The sequence below is a fragment of the Kogia breviceps genome, chromosome X (assembly GCF_026419965.1).
Source record: "Kogia breviceps isolate mKogBre1 chromosome X, mKogBre1 haplotype 1, whole genome shotgun sequence".
Lineage (NCBI taxonomy): Eukaryota > Metazoa > Chordata > Mammalia > Artiodactyla > Physeteridae > Kogia > Kogia breviceps.
Genome location: NC_081330.1, coordinates 7,802,809 through 7,821,727, shown reverse-complemented (window position 1 = coordinate 7,821,727; position 18,919 = coordinate 7,802,809). Strand labels below are relative to the sequence as shown.

The window sequence follows — 18,919 nt, the reverse complement described above, 5'->3', positions numbered from 1 at the left end:
GACTGTATTCATGCTTTAGAGACTGGGTCTTCCTAACCACTCCTTACCCCATGTTCTTTAGACCTGGGATCTTCATCTCTATTCCGAAATTCTGGTCTTCACGTGGTCAGTTCAGAGTCACATGGCAGCCAATACACAGTGCTTACCTGTGGCAGTTCCTTGAACTGAGTTTCAAGTTTCTTGAACTCCAGTTTCATCTGAGACCTTGAGGCATAAAATGACAATTAATGGAAAAGGGGTGATTAAGCATAGCTAATACGAAGGATTAGTCTAGATAATCACATCCTGATATATAGATAATTGGCTTCTAAAGAGGGTATCAAGAGAACATAATTATATGTGTATTTTGGCTTTGAAGCAAATGTGATCATTCCATAGCTTGTTTTTATCTCTTCTCAATTTCCAAGACAAACTGAATCATCAGAATTAATAATATTATCTGTATCATAGAACGTTTACAAGGTTCAAGCGAGATTATCCACAAATACACACCAAGCAGTCAGCCTGCCGTGTAAGTAGTCTGTAAATCTCAATAATCATCATCAGTGCTGCTACTTTTGTCCAAATTTAATATTAAGTATGGTTAATATCTGGTTTACAGAAGAGAAAACTTATAGTTTCTAGAAGGTAAGTGACTTTTAAAATTTTCTTATGAAATGATTTGCCTGTAGAACCTTTCATTTTTATCTCTTTATCTCTATTGACTATTTTAAATAACAAAATAGCTCCTTTTCACTATCTCAAATGGAACTAGCTAAGGATATATAATAAAAATTAGCAATCCTTCTCACCCACACCAACCTTCTCTGCCTCATATCTCCTATAGTAAGAAGTATTAACAACGTGGTATATTTCCTGATTGTTCTCTTAAAAATACATATGCCTGTATGTATGTAAATATACACAGAAAAACAAGATTTTTTACTGCCTTTCTTTTTTGTAAATTGAGGATGAATGTAAGTTACTTTCCAAAATTGTAAGTTGATAATGTGATTAACTTTAGTAAAAATTCATAGATTCTAAATAATATTTCAAAAGTCAGCAGTGAAAATGTTTTTTATCTATTTTATATTTATTTATATTTAATTTTTAAGGATGGACCTGAACATTGTAAGCTATTTCAGTGATAATTTTCTCATGTATCAATCTCTTTAGTCACTCTGACCAGTCTATAGTGTAGAACTAACAACTATACTATATTTTTGTATGTGTTTAAAGACTGAGCAAGGTAATCCACTTAAAAGCACAAAGTGTACTGCTTGTCACTTATAGAAGAATTAAGCAAAGTTTCCTTGCATTTTTAACCACATTGCATTTTCTTTTTAAATTGTATCTTAATTAAAGAGAAATATTTGCTCATTTTGAAATAGTAAATAATGTAAAGGCATAAAGAAAGTGCAATGATCTCCCATCACATCCTATATATTTCTCCAGTCCTTTTATAAGCAATGCAAATTGTTTAGTGTATTTCCTCCGTATCTTTCTGTATGCTCAAAAGAAATCCTAATATGTACATACATACACACACACACACAAACTCTAAGGTATTTGAGAATTTTTTTAACAATGGGAAATATTGTATAAATTTATTTTTTCAAGTTTCATCACACTATAAAAACTAAGTACATCACAGATGTCTAAGTCAGATTGCTTCATGAATTAATGTCTGAAATGTTTGAAAATTATGAAATTTAAATTTTAACCCATGTGGGCTGAATACAGGCATATGTTTTAAATTGAGGATTTATGTGTTGTTTTCTGACAGATATTGACTTTGTGCTACAGCTACCTCTCAAATAAGTTGCAATGACAAATGACTGACCCAGCAGCAAACTGTCTAAAGTATTATAGCTTTATAGTAGAGTAAACATTATTCAATTGTTTTTCCTATTCTACCCATCCATTGCTTCTATGTCATATACCACAAATTTATTTTTGGAGATTACCATTACCTCACTTAATTAAACTTACAAAAATTACATTGGGCTATATTAGGACTTTTAATTCTAAAATGACTATAAGTTAATTCATGAAATATTAACAACTTTATAATATTGAGCCTCTTTTTCCATACGTTTATCATTTTTGAAACTTCTTTTTAAAATCTTTCTGTGAAAAAAATTTTTTCATCCTAAGTGTCCTTGAAAATACCTGATAAGTTTATCGTTTAGAATTTTAGATTATCTCTTCATTTTGTTTTGGTTTTCGTTTTTCCATTACTGATGGATTAACTTTGATAATTGGTAAAGCTATTGGTTATTATACAATTGCTGTCTGCCTGCCTCCTTCCAGAGCAAACTATAAGTTCCCAATTTTTTTCAACATGAATTTCTTGGTTTTCCTAAGTGAATGGTAATAGCTCTCTTCATGAATCACAATTAAAATAATCCTCCACACACATCATCCCAAAAATATGTGCCTTAGGTTCTTCTCTCAAACAATTCAGGTGGTACTTATTTTGGGATTATGCCTAATATGAGCCTCTTAGACATTTGACACTCTTCTGTATTTGGGGATCCAGGTCCTCACAAAACAAGCTTGTAGAGACTTTGGTGCCAACCCACCCAGGGTTGCAATGACAGCCACCTGAAAGCCAAACAACATTGAGATGTCAACTTAATAGTGGGACTTAATACTAGCTAGTTAATAGATTTACTCAAGTTACTTATATGTTGGTAAGTTTTAAGTGAGTATAAAACTTTAAGTACAAAACTAAGTTTTTAGCAACAAAACTATATATTAACAAACATTCAAATATATTGCTATTTTGTTGTTTTGCTGTTAAAGATACAGGATTACTCTTAAACATTTCCTACATTATTTTTCTATCTTAATAACCCACAATTACCAAATTGTTCTATTTCAATGTCCCACCTAGTGGGTCAAGAAACCAATTAACTTGGTTGCTGATAGCTTTTTTTAATAGAAAAATGTTTAAGGTATCATAATTGGTATGGGTAACTAGTGTTTCATATAACTTAAGAAAAATAACTCTGGTATTTGGAAATAATGTATAATATGTATTTTAAAGTAAGTAAAATGCTAAAGTGTTGGAATTAACTTCTCTGTCATTATATTATTTTATTATTTTCACATTACACATTTGACAAATGATGAATGGATTGAGTTGCAATGGAGAATATACCCTGATACTTCCATTTAATTATCAAACTTAGTGGAAGCCTAGCCTTAACAATTACTAATAGCATGTAAGAATTTCTCGTCATCATTTTCCTCCCATAAAATTATATATAATCACCCATAATATGTAAACAGAGAGACATTTTTTAAACTTCTTTTATTTCACAAAAAGGAAGTCATAACTTATACACTCATCTGCTAATTGTTTTCTTCATTCAACAAATCATTAAGGATGTACTTGTTAGTAGATTTTTATTTGGGGGATATTTTCAAATACAACCTTTAAAAATGTGCGTAATGTATCCATTTATAGGTGAGAATTGAGTTGCAAGTGTTGAATTTCCCCATATCCATTTTAGCTATTGATCTAATGGTTGTTTTAATGATTATAGCTTTATAGTACAGTTTAATGTATTAAATATTATTCATTGGCATTCTTTATTTGGTTTCTTACAGGTATTCACATTTGCTTAGACTGTAACAATACTATGTCCAATGTACTAAAAAACAAAATCACTTTCAAATTATAATTTGATTAGCTATTTTCGGTAGATTGTTTTTCCATCCAGATCTATTGCATGTGGGAACACACACACACACAGACACACACACACAGACACACACACAAGAGGACAGTATTTATATACAACCAGGACATTTTGTATGCTTAAATTTATTCATTGACATCTTTTAATTTTTTCTTTCTGCTGTGGATAGATTTTTTATGAATTGTTATTTTTAAAAGATTTATTTCTGATACATAGGGAAGCCACTGGTTGTATTTACTTCCTTAAATACTGCTTCTCTCACCAAACTGTATTACTGATTTTTAAAATTTTTCAGTGGATTTTCTTAGTTTTTTAAGGTGATTAATAATATTCATCTATTGGGGGCATTGGGATATTAAAACCAAACTACACACTACATCATCGTGATCAGAATGTTTCATGAATAATCATGTGAAACAAGTTAAGCAGAGCTTTTATTTTAGGGACTATGATTAACAACGTACTTCAACTTCATATCTCATAGATAGCAAAAGGAATTCTAAACAAATCAAACAAGATTTTAAAGAACACTTTTCTTGCAATGGCAATTTTATTTTCTTTGGGGAAAATAAACAACTGGGAGTTTAAATTGTTCCCCCAAACCCCATAAAAATGAAAGGAAATACACAAGAAGCATGTGAGGTGATGGGGGAGGGAGAAGGGTCTTTAGATCTTTGCCAGATTGTGTTAGCACGGACCGACCCCGGTGACAGGAGCCAGATCTCAGAGCCAGGTCCTGTCTGCCACTCCGGGGCTGTGAGGTGACATCTCGATTGGTAAGCGGGTGGAGCACAGGCTTCTTCGCTGAGGAAGTGGCAGGCACCTTGAGTCCCTTTCAATGCGGGGAAGAACCATTGCAGAGGACCTCTTCCCCCCACCAAAAGCTGAAGGCTGGGGCATTAAGGCCACTGAGGGAAAGGGGATGCTGGTGGAGACAAACGAGGCCGGGGTGTCTTCTCACATGGTGACAGCCTTACACTGGGCAGAGGACGAAGATGAAGGCAAGAACCCACGGAGCTGAGCAAAGGAGAAAAACGTGGGCCAAGTAAAAGGGAATGTCCAGGAATGGGATGTAGATGAAGAGGCTGTGCGCTAGAAGTGGCAGCACCGGCCAACATGCAGGCTGGGTGGGGGGAGCCGGACGCGGGGGGATGATGGGAAGAAAGAGGAGGGCAGAGAGTCCAGGAGGTAGAGACACAGGTGCCTTCTGCCCAGGTCCATCCACCGCTGCACATACAGGAAGAATAACACACTACTTTTCAGTTCTCGTTTTTGATTTGTTTTTTAAAAAAGCCTTAAGATCAGCTACTGGTTACATCTACAAAACGTAAAGTGCTGCTGTTACCAGTCACTTTACAGAACAGTCCGGAGTGGTCAAATATTGACCAATAAAGTTCCCCCCTTTTTTTTTCCTTCTTCGGCTGCATCATTACTACTCGACGAGTCACGTGACCGCCTGCAGAGGTCAGGGGGCAGCTTAGTGGGCAGGCTTGGTGACCAAGGAAAGAGGCTCGGCCTGGAGCACAGGGAGGGCCTGGTGGACATGGAGCGTGGCTGGGAAGGAAGAGGGGGACGTCAGCAGAGCTGTGGGCACGGACCCCACGGGGAGGGGCCGGGACAGGAGGCGGGGCTGGCTGCCCATCTGGCCAGAGGAGGTGGCGGCAGCCTTCGCTGACAGGAAGGCAGCTGAGTGGAGAGCCAGCTGGGCCTGGGTCTCTGGCTTGGTGGTGACCGAGAGGGGCTGGGCTTGCTCCGAGTGGGTGGCGGCCGGCCGGGGCAGCCGGGGAGGCCAAGGCCGTGGAGGGCGTGGCCGGCGAGTCCAGCAGGCCGCCGTGGGGGGAGGCAGGGCTGTCACAGGGCTTCTCCGGGGCAGGTGCCTGACACGTGGCTTCTTCCTTTTGGAGGCCAGAGCACCTGCTGCCTCCTGGACTTGGTGCTGGGAGGGGGTCTGGGACAGCTGCTTTTCTCACTTCCTCTTCTTTTCCTTACCGTAGTTGTCCCGGGCTAGTTCAACTTCATATCTCACAGATAGCAAAGTGAATTATAAGCAACAAATCAAATATGATTTTTAAAAACATTTTTTGGCTACGCCGCACGACTTGTGGGATCTTAGTTTCCCGGTGGCAGTGAAAGAGCAGAGTCCTAACCAGGGATCACCAGGGAACTCCCTCAAATGTGATTATTAAATGTGTATTTTTAATGAAATTTAATTTTGTGATAGTATAAATAAAACCGTTTATGTTTCTGTTACTACTTTTCAGATTCCAAAAGGGTCTTTACATATGTTACCTCACTGAATTCTCATGAAATTCTGTGATATACAATTCATAATATTTTTATAGAGTAAGATTGTTGTGAGGGTCAAGGGTGATAATCTACATATAAGCACTAAGCTCTCTGCCAGAAAATGTAAGTAAGCATCAAGTGTTAATGATTATCATTATTATCATTTTTTTCTTATTTGCAACAACATATCAAATAACTGATCTATGGTATCAATTATTTTATTATTTTTCATAATTTTCTTAATAACATTGCAAATTATTTTTCACCATTGCTAGTGGTACCAGGCAATGGAACATAAAAAAACAAAAATAATACCTTCTCCATTACCCTTCATTTCATACTTCTTCTTTAATCAATATTAATTGCCTAGTTCATTTTATTCAACATTTGCCACATTTAGAAATATATATAATACTCCAAAATTGCATGTATTCATGCAAGTCGTTGTATAGAATCACATATTGTGATGATAACAGCATTTATGTTTCTCTGTCTCTTCAAAGCCAGTCCATAAAGTTTGGCCTTGGTAGCTTCTGAAAACATGGGATCATGTGAGTTTTTCTCACTGACTTCAACAGTTGTCCATTAGCCGGGCTGTTACCTGAGCTTTCAGGTAAACAGTTTGGAGTAATTGTCCAAGGGAGGTTATAGAGTTTGACTAAGGCTACATCTTGATCCGGTGACTCACTGGAGACCTCGAAACAAAATAGCATTTTTACCAAGTAGAATTAATCTTACATAATCCATCTTTTTCATTAAATAACTCACCATGAACCTCCATCTGGGTGAAAGTAAGTAATGCCTTTTTTTTTGGGGGGGGGTGTTGAAAATTATTTTATTTTTCCAGTTTTACTGAGACATAATTAACAAAGAGCACTGTGTAAGTTCAAGGGGTACAGCATAATGACCTGACACACATCTACTGCAAAATGATTACCACAAGAGGTTTGGTTAACACTCATCACCTCATATAGTTATAAAAAAATGTTTTCTCCTTGTGAGAACTTTTATTATTTGCTCTCTTAGCAACTATCAAATATACCACACAGCAATGTTAACTATAGTCATGTTTTATATTACATCCCCAATACTTATTTTATAACTGTAAGTGTATAACTTTTTACCACCTTCATCCAATTCTCCCAATCCCATCCTCTGCCTCAGGTAACCACAAATCTGATCTCTTTTTCCATAAATTTGGTTTTATTTATTTATTTTTAGCTTCCATATGTGAGATTACTTCTGTCTGACATATTTCACTTAGCACAAAGCCCTCAAGATCCATCCATGTTGTCACAGATGGCAAGGTTTCCTTCTTTTTTATGGCTGCATAATATTTCATTGTAGATATGTACCACATTTTCTTTATCCATTCATCTATCTGTGAACACTTAGGTTGCTTTCATGTCTTAGCAATTGTAAATAATGATGCCTTTTTTTAATCTAAATTTTAACACACATGGACTGAGTTTGGCTATGTTATAAATTGACAGTATATCTGTGGATGTTTATTTCTGTTAAGTACCTACTTTATGCAAGAGCAATTCAACTCTCAATTAAGTATATTGATCTTTGTCATTAATTGAGCCCATAGTGCAAGGTGTTTATTATTGTAGCATTACAATACCTTTGAGGATCTGGTGTTTCAAATGCCTGCTATACCCTCTTTATTAAGGATTTCATGAACTATTTTAAATTTAGATATTAATCTAAATATTGGCTTTCCATATTTATGAAAGTGTCACTTTGTGCTTTTGTTGAGAGTTTAGCTAAGCTACTCCATGATATTGCTGCCTTGGCATCCATTTTGTTCAACCAAATGGCCTGAGGGGGCCTTACACAGACACTAGTCCCTCATGCAAGCACATGTCCTACATAGCAGCTGGCAAAGTCATAAGTAAATATAAGTTCCTGATACAACTTCCCCAAGAGTTCTTGTGATCAACAGTCTCCCCTCTTATCCATGGGGCTCACCAAAACTCCACTCTTTTGACTTGATTTGGTCAATCCCACCATAACCTGGAAACCCCAAAGGCATGTGCCCTAGATCCTGTCTCTCCCTCTGGCTACACTCTGCCTTGACCTCCCTATGTGACCCCTCAAGGGGTGCCCGGTAATTCCTCCAGGACCTGTGAGTAATAAACTTCTCTATTTCAAATTCTTCTGTGATCCGACACTCTGTGCTCCACTTAACAAGTGTTAATTTGACAAATTCATGATAGCCTTTTATTCTAGGATGACTAAATTAAAGGAAATGCAAGATCTTTCCAAGACAGAGTTTTCTCCTTTCTGATATGTAAAATTGGCCATTTTGATTTGTAAATGTGTCTATATAAGTGTGTGTGCATGCCTGTGTACATTTATAGGGGAAGTGTACAAAAATTTGAGATGTGTTGTGATAATATAATGGCTTATAATTCTATGTTGCTTTTAATCTTCCAAAAGACTTCCTCATTGACACCTCATGGCAATCCTGTGATGTAGAATTAATAATATTTTCTAAATCATAGGATTGCTGTGAGGATCATATGAGATTGTCCATCAATTAATACTAACATAAATTATCATTATTGTTCTAATTATTTTCATTATTATTTACTTTTATTTAACTTTATATGTTGAAGTAATTTTACATTCATAATGGATTGTGAAAATAGTACAAAGAATTCCTGTGTATCCTTCATTCAGCTTCCCTTTATGGTAGCATACTACCATATGGTAGGTACTATGGTAGCATAACCATAGTACATTATCAAAATCAGGAAATTGACTTTAGTAGAATACTATCAATTAGATTATAGACTTTATTCAGATTTCATTAGTTATTGCATGCACTCATTTCTCTCTCTCTGTCTCTCTCTCTCTCTCTCTCTCTCTGTGGGTGTATGTGTGTGTCTGTAAGTTCTATGAAATGCTATCACATATATGGATTTGTATAACCACTACCACAATAAGGATACATAATTGTTCCATCACCACAAAGGAACTCTATCATACACCCCTTTACAGTCACACACTCCTCATCCACCTTCATGCCTAAACCCTGGGAATCTGTTTTCCATCTCTACATTTTTTTCCATTTAGATAATGTTATATAAATGAAATCATAAATATGGAATTTTTTGAGGTTCTATTTTTTTTACCCAGTGTAATAACCTAAACTCCATCTAACTTGTGTGAGTATTAATAGTTCATTCATTTGTAATGCTGAGTAACACTCCATGTGTTACCACAGTTTGTTTAACCATTCACTCATTGAAGAACATTTGTGTTATTTCCACTTTTTGATTATTATAAATGGAACTGCTATGAACATTCATGTACAACAGTTTTTGTAGACAAATGTTTATTTCTGTGGGATAAATGTTGACGAGGAAGATTGAAGAGTCATGTAGCAAGTGTATATTTAGTTTTTAAATTATCACCAAACTTTTCCAGAGCAGGTGTACCATTTTACATTCCCCTCAGCAATATATGAGAGATCCAGTTTCTCTGCATCCTTGCCAACATTTGGTATCATCACTGTTTTTTAATTTAGTTGTTCCAGTAGTATGTAATGATATCTTATTGCAGTCTTAATTTGCATTTCCCTCATGGCTAATGATGTTGAACATCTTTTCGTGTTTTTGTTTTTGGTTTTTTTTTTTGGCTGTGCCACGCGGCATACAGGATCTCACTTTCCCGACCAGGACCAGGGATGGGACCCGTGCCGCCTGCAGTAGAAGCACAGAGTCTTAACCACTAGACCACCAGGGAATTACCAATATACAAAGTTCCAGTTGTGCAGGATGAATAAATTCTGAAGATATAATGTACAGCATAGTGACTATACTTAATACTATATTGTAAACTTGAAATTTGCTAAGAGAGTAGATTTTAATTGTTCTCACAGAAAAAAATGGTAATTATGTGAGGTGATATGTTAATTAGGTTGACTGTGGTAGTCATTTCATAATATATACATATATCAAAGCATCACTTTGAACACCTTAAATATATAAATTTTTACTTGTAATTAAATCTCAGTGATGCTGGAAAAAAAGTAATTCTCCTAAGGTGTTTATTAAACATGTCTTTTTCTTTTACACTTATTTATTTTCAAGATATCTGGTTATTATTGCTAGAGACCCAGTAGAAAACTAGGTTCAGCGTTCTCATACATACCCTTCCACAACCGACTCCGTGCTCATAAAAACCCACTCACGTTTTATTTGTACATAGACATTATACCTATTTACACAGCCAAAAGAATTTTTTATTTGTTGGTTTGCTTTACAATGAAAGCATCAAAATATTTGGTTCATTTTGTGCTGTATACAGTCATTATAAAATATTGAATAGGGAATGAGTACGTTTTTAGAATATAGCTTTGTTGTGAAAATGAAGTGAACGTAATCCATCTGAACCTCTATGTATGGACTTTCCTTTGGCGTAATTGCAGACTAGGAAATGTGTGCCACTCTTCCCAAAGAGCACCAAACGAAACCAAAATTGAACCAAACAAACCAACAAAAAAATCATCTAACAAGGCAGGGAGATGTTATAGAAACAAGATCTGGAAGAAGGAAACTGTTGGGGGAGCTCCTGGAGAAGAATGTGACCTCTGGTTGACCTGTGAGCTGGTTCAGAGCAATCAGAGGTTCCTCTCCCCTCCCCGCCCTTGGAAGATACCTTCTGCGCACTGTTCCCACAGTGGGAGCTGTTCCAAGGACGCAGCCTGGAGAGAGCGAGGTGTTGCTGAGACCATCTGGACCGAATATATGACTGAACCCCGTTAAGGCCTCTATATGAACTTTTAAGATTCAAGCAAGTGGGGATGCAGCCCTGGGAGACAAGCCTTGTATGTAAATTCCCTTACTCAGTAAATTGCCGCCTGCCAATCTGGGGCGGCCTACCTCTTCCTTCCCTCTCTCCTTGCCCTCCATGTAAGGGGACCAGTTCGCGAACCAACAGAAACCCAAAGAGGTAAGCCTGCCATTTGGAGCTGAATTTTTACCAGAAACGTGATCATTCTCGATGTCTCCGTAGTTCCTCCTCTCCTTCTCAGACGTGCATACTTGTGCCTTTGGGATGCTGTTGGAAGCCAACCTGGAGCCTCTGTGCCATGACAGGGTCATGGAACAACACCAAGACGGCGCTGCAGGGCAGTGCTGCGCCCAGGAAGCTGACTACATCTCTTCTGAGCTGTTTTGTAATTTTGTGCTTCTGCCTTGAAAAAGTACATGGGGGGTTTGCCCCCCGTCCCAAGCTGAACCATGTGAAACATCCCCTTCCCCCTCCCAAACCAAAACCTACGAATTGGGACTTTTTAACAACAGCCCCTGGCTGGTGGGAGAAAAAACAAACAACCTGGAAATGTAGGGTTGTTTCTATGGAAAACACCAATAATAAAAAAACAATGGCCCTACATGGGAGTAATAGATGATTATGGGTATTGTTGGTTCTGGTATAAGGATAAATTAATCATACACAGTCAACTGCCAACACTGGAATTGTTGACTTGTCCATTCAGACAAGGCTTCTTGCCCAGAAGAACACAGTGATAGATTAAATTGTAAAAAATATTGTAGATGATTTAGGGGATACATTGTTAAAACCTGTCCATGTGGACCTCTGGGACACATAGGAAAGTTCAGGAAACTTCTTCCTTCATAGTTTCTTTTAATGACTTGTTACATATTAGCTTGGCTTTGTTATTAGTACGGATTGAACCTACTCTAAGAAAAAACAATGATGTTTTGAGAACCTTTAGAATTACTTTAAAACTACATCTGGAAATATTAGGTACAATCTATTATAAATATCTTCTGAAGTTTTAGCTAAGCACCTGATGATGTAATCCCTTAGGGTATATAAATCTGACTGTGAGAAAATAAAGAGAGAGAGACCATGCTTGCACGTACACAGTGTTATTGATTTATTTAACCTCCCCTCGCCGACGCTGTCCACCCCTCGGGTATTCCTGGACCTGCAGGAGCTGGACTCCCGCAGGATGCCATTAATTTTTTTTCTGCTCTCTGCCTTTCTTACTGAAGTATTTATCCAGTAGACCTCATCTTTTAGTCGTTTGCTTGGATTTTCTAAGTGATATATATTATATAACACCTAAATGTAGTTACTAAGCCCCTGCTTGATATGTAAACTTTAAGTAAAACTTAATATTTTTTTTCTTATTGAATTTCAAGAGCAATTACTGGATTTTTACAGAAGGCACAAGTGTGGCTTGTGGGGGTTAAATGACTGCTTTAAAGTCCTACATTCAGTGTCTGCTCTAAGGTTAACACACGCATACACAAATACATCATATATGCTTACATACATGTATGTTTATGGTGATATTATAAATAACAAGTGTAATCTTTTCTCACAAAAATATGCAAACTTATAAAAAAATAATAATACTCAATCCCCACTGGTACATATCTTTCATACTATACTTCTTCCATAATCTGTGCTAAGCTGCCTGGTGCATTTCATTCAGTAATATTTTATGCATTCATGTTCTCTCAGTGATCTCTCTCTCTTTCCCTCTCTCTCTCTGAATTTCGAGCCAGATCTGCCTCTTTTTATTCACTGCAGTTTTGCCATACAATTTCCTATCTGATATGTCAGAGATTTTCATTCTTTTTGTTTTCGGTGGTTTATCTTGATTAACCTTATCCATATTCATGCAGGTAATATTTTATCAAACAACTTTTTTCAAATAACCAATAAAGCCACATTGGAATTTTAACTTATGTATTAATATAAATTAATTAAATATCAAACTAATTATGTAGAAATTACCCCAGTCTCATCTAGATTCATCCTTTTCAGGAAAATGATTGTTTTTCCATCTAAATTTACATATGTTTTAACCATTCATGATAAACCTATTTCGGAGTATTTTGCTTTTTCTTTCTATTGTAAATGGCTTCTTAATTCTATTGCTTTTTACGAAAGATTATTACTAGTATATAAAGATTCTGTTAAATGTTTGTCTACCTGTTTTCTGTCTATACACTTTTCTGAACTACTTTGTAACTTATCAGTTTTCCTAATGATGCTTTAGATTTTTCTAGGTAGATAATTATAATATCATCAATGTGTTTGAAGCTTTATAGTATTGGAAACAATTCACATTTCAATGAATTGTATTCAGTTTATGCTGTATTTGTTCATACAGAACAAATGTGACAGCAGATATACTTCTGGCACTGATTCCCTCTTCTCCACCCAGACAATCTCTTTCTTATATAACTGTGTTTTATGTCTCAACCATGATATAGGTTCTCAGGTAATGTACTTAGTGTGCACTATAATGCCTACTCATAAAACCTAAACTCACTAGTGATCCTTCATTATGGCAGAATAAAAGGAATTTTGTAGCAAAAAGTAAAGGCAACAAGTTAGTAGGATGGTTTCTAACTTTATCTTCTTATGCAGTAAATATGTAGGCCTTACATAAGCATACAGCATATTATCATGTATTGTTATGCTGTAAAGCATTTTCATGATACTTATAACCCCTTAACTTATATACTGATTATCAGCTTACATGATTAAAACACATATATGTGGGGGTGGTTGGGATGAATTGGGAGATTGGGATTGACATATATACACTAATATGTATAAAATGGATAACTAATAAGAACCTGCTGTATAAAAAAATAAATAAAATTAAATTTTAAAAAACACGTGAGCATTTATCTTTTCAACAACCCTTTAATATAGTAATAGTAGTTTCTATTACTATTATTGTGCAGTAAATAAAATTAGACAATCCATATAACTGCATGAAACATAGTAGCTGAGTCCTCATAAGTAATAAATAAATGGAGGCCGCTATTGCTCTTTTTATTAGTAATAATTTTTTTCTTTTGCTTACATAAAAGGACACCTGAAGAGGAAAAGTTAAATACATTTTGTAAGATCACAAAAAGTGAGAAAGTGATCATCCAATAATTTTTGTCTTTTAAGATATATTTTCTTATTCAACATTGTTATTTCAATAGGAATATATGGTCATTGTTGCTAGAGAAACCGCAAAAATAAATACAGATAAGTAATGATGTTCCTCCATTATTCTGCTTCTGGTCAAAACTTTCCCATTACAACCCACTATATTCACCCAAGGGTATTACTCAATGTTAATAGCCTGGTACATATCCTGGGATATCCTTCTCCATGCTCAAACAAATCAGTGCACAGCTGTGCAAATATATACACACATGAATGTAATTTATTCTCACTTCAGTACATAGAAATTTTGTTGTTCATTCTCTGTATAATAATAAGATCATTGTGTGTGTTTGTGTATTATTTTGCAAATTAATTTAATCTCAAAATCTTATGTTTATTTCTCTAGATGAAATTTTTGTCTCTGCAGTATACATTGCATTTATATATATATATTAATTTTTCCTCAAATGTAAAATTTCCTCCAAAGAATCTGAGCCACATATTTTGTCTTTTTATATATCTGTTAGGTATTTTATCTCATGCTAAATAAAAGTTTGATCTTTCAGTGGTGTTAATAATGACTTTATTATTCTTTTTTTGGGAATTTATCTCAGTTTTACCTCTCTTTTGCATGAGCTCTAACAATGCATGCTGATTATATTCTACTGACTTCAAAAAAGAATAATTATTACGATGGATTATAATATATGGATTAAAGAAAACATGAGTCTATCGTGATACCTTAAAAAAAAGCGAGAGAAGGAGAAAAGGGAAATCTCCTTTGTACCGATGCCAACTAATAATTGCATAAGAAATGATGATAGAATTTTTAAAATGCCATTGTGCAATTCCCAATGTAATATTTGATTCAATCAAGTATGTTCAAAAGATTCCAATTGCATGAAAGGTTATTGAGCAATGAGATATTCACATAGCCTTGAATATTACCCCAAAGATTCCTTATTAATTACAAAGAAGCAAAGATACTATTAAAATGGAGAGAATTGGCAGTCACTCTTCTAATCCAGTATTCAAAATTATTACCACCAATATGGGACATTTGACATTATATGTCTCCTGATGCGATATAAGAAATATAGGAAATCATATAAAGTCCGTGTCAAAATGTTTAACCTGAATCTAATAATGTAGAAACAGACAATTGAGAACATGAGACATTCTAAAGGACAACAGACCTGTATTCTTCAAAATTATCACTATCATAGGAGAAATAAAGTCAGGAACACTAGTCTAGATTAAGAAGCTAAAGAGACATAATAATCAAAGACAAAATATGACCCTAGATTTGATCTTGGATTGAAAATTAAATACCTATAAATGAAAATTCTGAAGATAATTGAGGAAATACAAATCTAAACTGGATATTAGATGATGATGAATTTACAGTAACTTTCTTACCGTATGTAAGAAAGTATTCTTATTATTGGGAATTACAGGCTGAAGTATTTAGGGGTGAAATGTCAAGATGTATGTAATTTATTTTCAAATGGGTCAGCAAAAAGAGAAAGTACGGTATGATGTAACAATTGGTGAGTCTAGATTAAGTTATACAGGTATTCATTGGAGTATTTTAAAAAATTTTCAAAATAAAAAGCTGGGGGAAAATATAATGCTGGGATTTTTAGTCTCTCCCTGTTTTCTTGCCTTAAAACTGTAATGCATTTGGGGGAAAAATGAACATTTTTACAACAGTAAATCTTCTCATAAAGAGAGTTAAATATGTATATAACTCCTGGATTCAATCCTTAGGCATTCCATTTCACTCTCTTGGTTTTACTCCTACCTTATTGGTTATTCTTTTTAAGTCTCTTTTGTTAGTTCTTCCTCGTCTCTCTGTCTTCTAAATTTTGACTATATTGAGGCCTTGGTCCTCATCTCTCCTCTCTCTTCCTTGATTATCTCATGTAGAAGCATAGCTCTAAAATACCATCTATGGCTGACAACTCCCACATTTACATACCTCAGTCTACTTTCTCCAACTCTAAACTATAATAGTATATCAACTGTTTATGTCTCCACTTGGATATCTAATAAGCTTCTTTAATTCAGCACATTGCAAATGGAACTCCTAGTATTTCCCTTATGAACCTGCTTCACCCAGAGCTCACTCCATCTCAGTTGTTAGCAACTCCATCCTTCTCATTGCTCCGGCCAAAATCTTGGAAATTGCCTCCTAACAGGACTCTCAGCATCTTACCCTTGCCTCTGTATAGTCTGTGATCAACACAGTAGCCAGAATAATCCCTTTAAAACTATATTGTATTAATCTTCTTCCCCAAAATTCTTTAATGGCTTTTCTTTTCATTCAAAGTAAAGTAAAAAATCCCACAAGGTCTTACAAAGACCTATTTGATCTGATTCCCTGTTGCCTATATGACCTAACCTCTTATTTCTCTCACTCTTCTTCAGCCACATTGAACTTGATTTTCCTAGAATGCCTGTGCCATGTTTCCTCTGCCATGAAAGATTATCCCCCAGATATCTATATTACTTTATGCCTCAAGACCTCCTTCTATTTTTTTGCTAAACTCTCAACCTCACAACGAGGCTGACTCTCACCACCCTGTGTTGTATTACAACTTGTAGCCATATCCCTACTCTTTTATCTTTCTCCATATTTCAATTTTCCATAGCAGTCATCAAATTCTAATATACATTTTTCTTATTATATATGCTTAGTTTACTATCTCTCTTCTTCAACGTAATGTAAAGTCCATGGGGGCAGAGATATTTGAGTATTTTGTTCTCTGCTATAACCCAAGAAATTCTAATGGTGTCAGACATATATTAAGTACTCAATAGATGTTTGTTAAATGAGTTAATTATTTTCAGTGTAAATTTTTGCGTTTTACTTAATACTTTTCCTGAACTTTTCTTAATAAATATTCTTTGGTACTTTATTATTATCTCTATTTTCAACGGGCTTTTGTACTAATCATTCCAGTTGATTAGCACTACTATAAAACAGAACTGTTACCTTCATCTTTCTTTGTTTCTCTCCAACCTTTTATGTGTCCAAAGCATTGTATAATTAAAACCAAGACAGATTCCCCATCATCATAATTGAAAGTTCTATGTATGTTCATTGGGATCAATAGCTATGGACCCCTTTTCATTTCTTTTTTCTTTTTTTAACGTTCTCTCTTTGCATCAATTTTATTTATTTATTTATTGTTTGGGGTTTTTTTATTTTTGTTTTCTTTTAAATTGAAGTAGAATTGATTTACAACGTTGTGCCCATCTCTGCTGTACCCCCTTTTAATTTCTGATATCGGTGTTTTGTATCCTCTTTCTTTCTTCTCGGTGAGCATGGAAGATGTTTATCAATTTTATTGAACTTTTCAAAGAACCAGCTTTTGATTTATTTGATTTTCTCTGTTATTTTGCTGTCTCCAGTTTCATTTACTTCTATTCTAATTTTTATTATTTCCTTTCTTATACTTGCTTTAGGTTTAATTTGCTCTTGTCTCTCTAGTTTTCTATGATGCAAGCATAAGTTGTAGATCGTAGATCTTTGTTTTTCTCTAATATATGCATTGAAGACTGTGAACATCCTTGTAAGCACTGTCACAAATTTTGATAGGTTGTATTTTCATATTCACTTAGTTCAAAATATTTTAAATTTTCTCGAGACTTTTTCTTTGGCCCATATGTCATTTAGTAGTGTGTTGGTTAATTTCCAAATATTTGGGACTTTTCCAAGTATTTTTCTGTTATTGATTTCTAGTTTAATTCTACTGTTGTCTGAGAACATAATTTGCATAATTCCTATTAAATTTGGTAAAGTAAGGTTTTTAAAAAAATTTTATTGGAGTATAGCTGATTTTAAATGTTGTGTTAGTTTCAGGTGTACAGCAAAGTGAATCTGTTATACATATACATATATCCATTCTTTTTAGGTTCTTTTCCCATATAGGCCATTACAGAGTATTGAGAAGAGTTCCCTGTGCTATACAGCAGGCTAAATTTGGTAAGGTATGGTTTATGGCCCAGGATGTGGTCTGTCTTGGTGGATGTTCTGTGTGAGCTTGGGAAGAACACGTATTCTGTAGTTGCTGGATAGAGTATTCTATAAAAGTCAATTAGATCAGTTTGACTGATAGTGCTGTTCAGGTTAACTATATTCTTACTGAAAGACAGATGTTGAAGTATAATAGTCGATTTCTCTATTTCTCCTTGCAGTTCTATCAGTTTTTGTCTCCCAAATTTTAATGCTCTATTGTTAAGGTACACACACGTCTTTTTGTTTCCCTGGAGAGTTGACATTTTTATGATTATGATCCTCTTTATCCCTGATCATTTTTATTCTTCCAAAGTCAGTATCATTTAAAATTAATATAGCTACTTCGTCTTCCTTTTGCTTAATGTTTGCGTGGTATATTTTTTCCCTATATTTACTTTTAACCTGTGTCTTTAGAGTGAGTTTCTTGTAAACAACCTAGAGTCGGGTCTTGGTTACTTCCCCCACCCTTGTTATAGACATGAAAGAATTCTTCTTGGCTTTTTAACATGAGAACTTGGTGGGATCCCTGGAGGTAAAATTCACAAGTGTGGACGCCTCCCTAAGACTGCAGTCCCTAAGGATTCCTCATTCTCAAACTAGTCTACACACTGCTTCCAGTAATTTCTCAAAGTTATGGTTTAAGTGTTCTTATCACTTTATGACTCTACTGGCATCTAATCCAAGTAAATTGATCTCAACTCTTCTTTGTATTCACCTTTCTCTCCAGATTTTGGGATAGCGGTTTGCCCTACAACTTTTATTCTCTGATGGTTCCAAGGAAAGTCACTGGTTTTCAGTTTGTTCAGTTTTTTTCTTGTATGTATGGCAATGATGATTTCCAAGCTCTCTACATGTTGGAGCTGAAATAGGAAGTTGTCCTTGTTTTGGAGTATGATCCTCTTATGTTTGTTCGAGGTTTGTGTGTGTTTTTGTTTTTTTTGGGGGGGAGGTAACGCAGGCCTCTCACTGTTGTGGC

General features: G+C 35.2%; 1 pseudogene; it reads right to left on the bottom strand.

The window, feature by feature from the left end:
• Positions 1-5,166: 5,166 nt before the first annotated feature.
• On the bottom strand, positions 5,167-11,092 carry LOC131748877 (transcription factor 7-like 1 pseudogene; annotated as a pseudogene).
• Between the last annotated feature and the right edge of the window lie 7,827 nt (positions 11,093-18,919).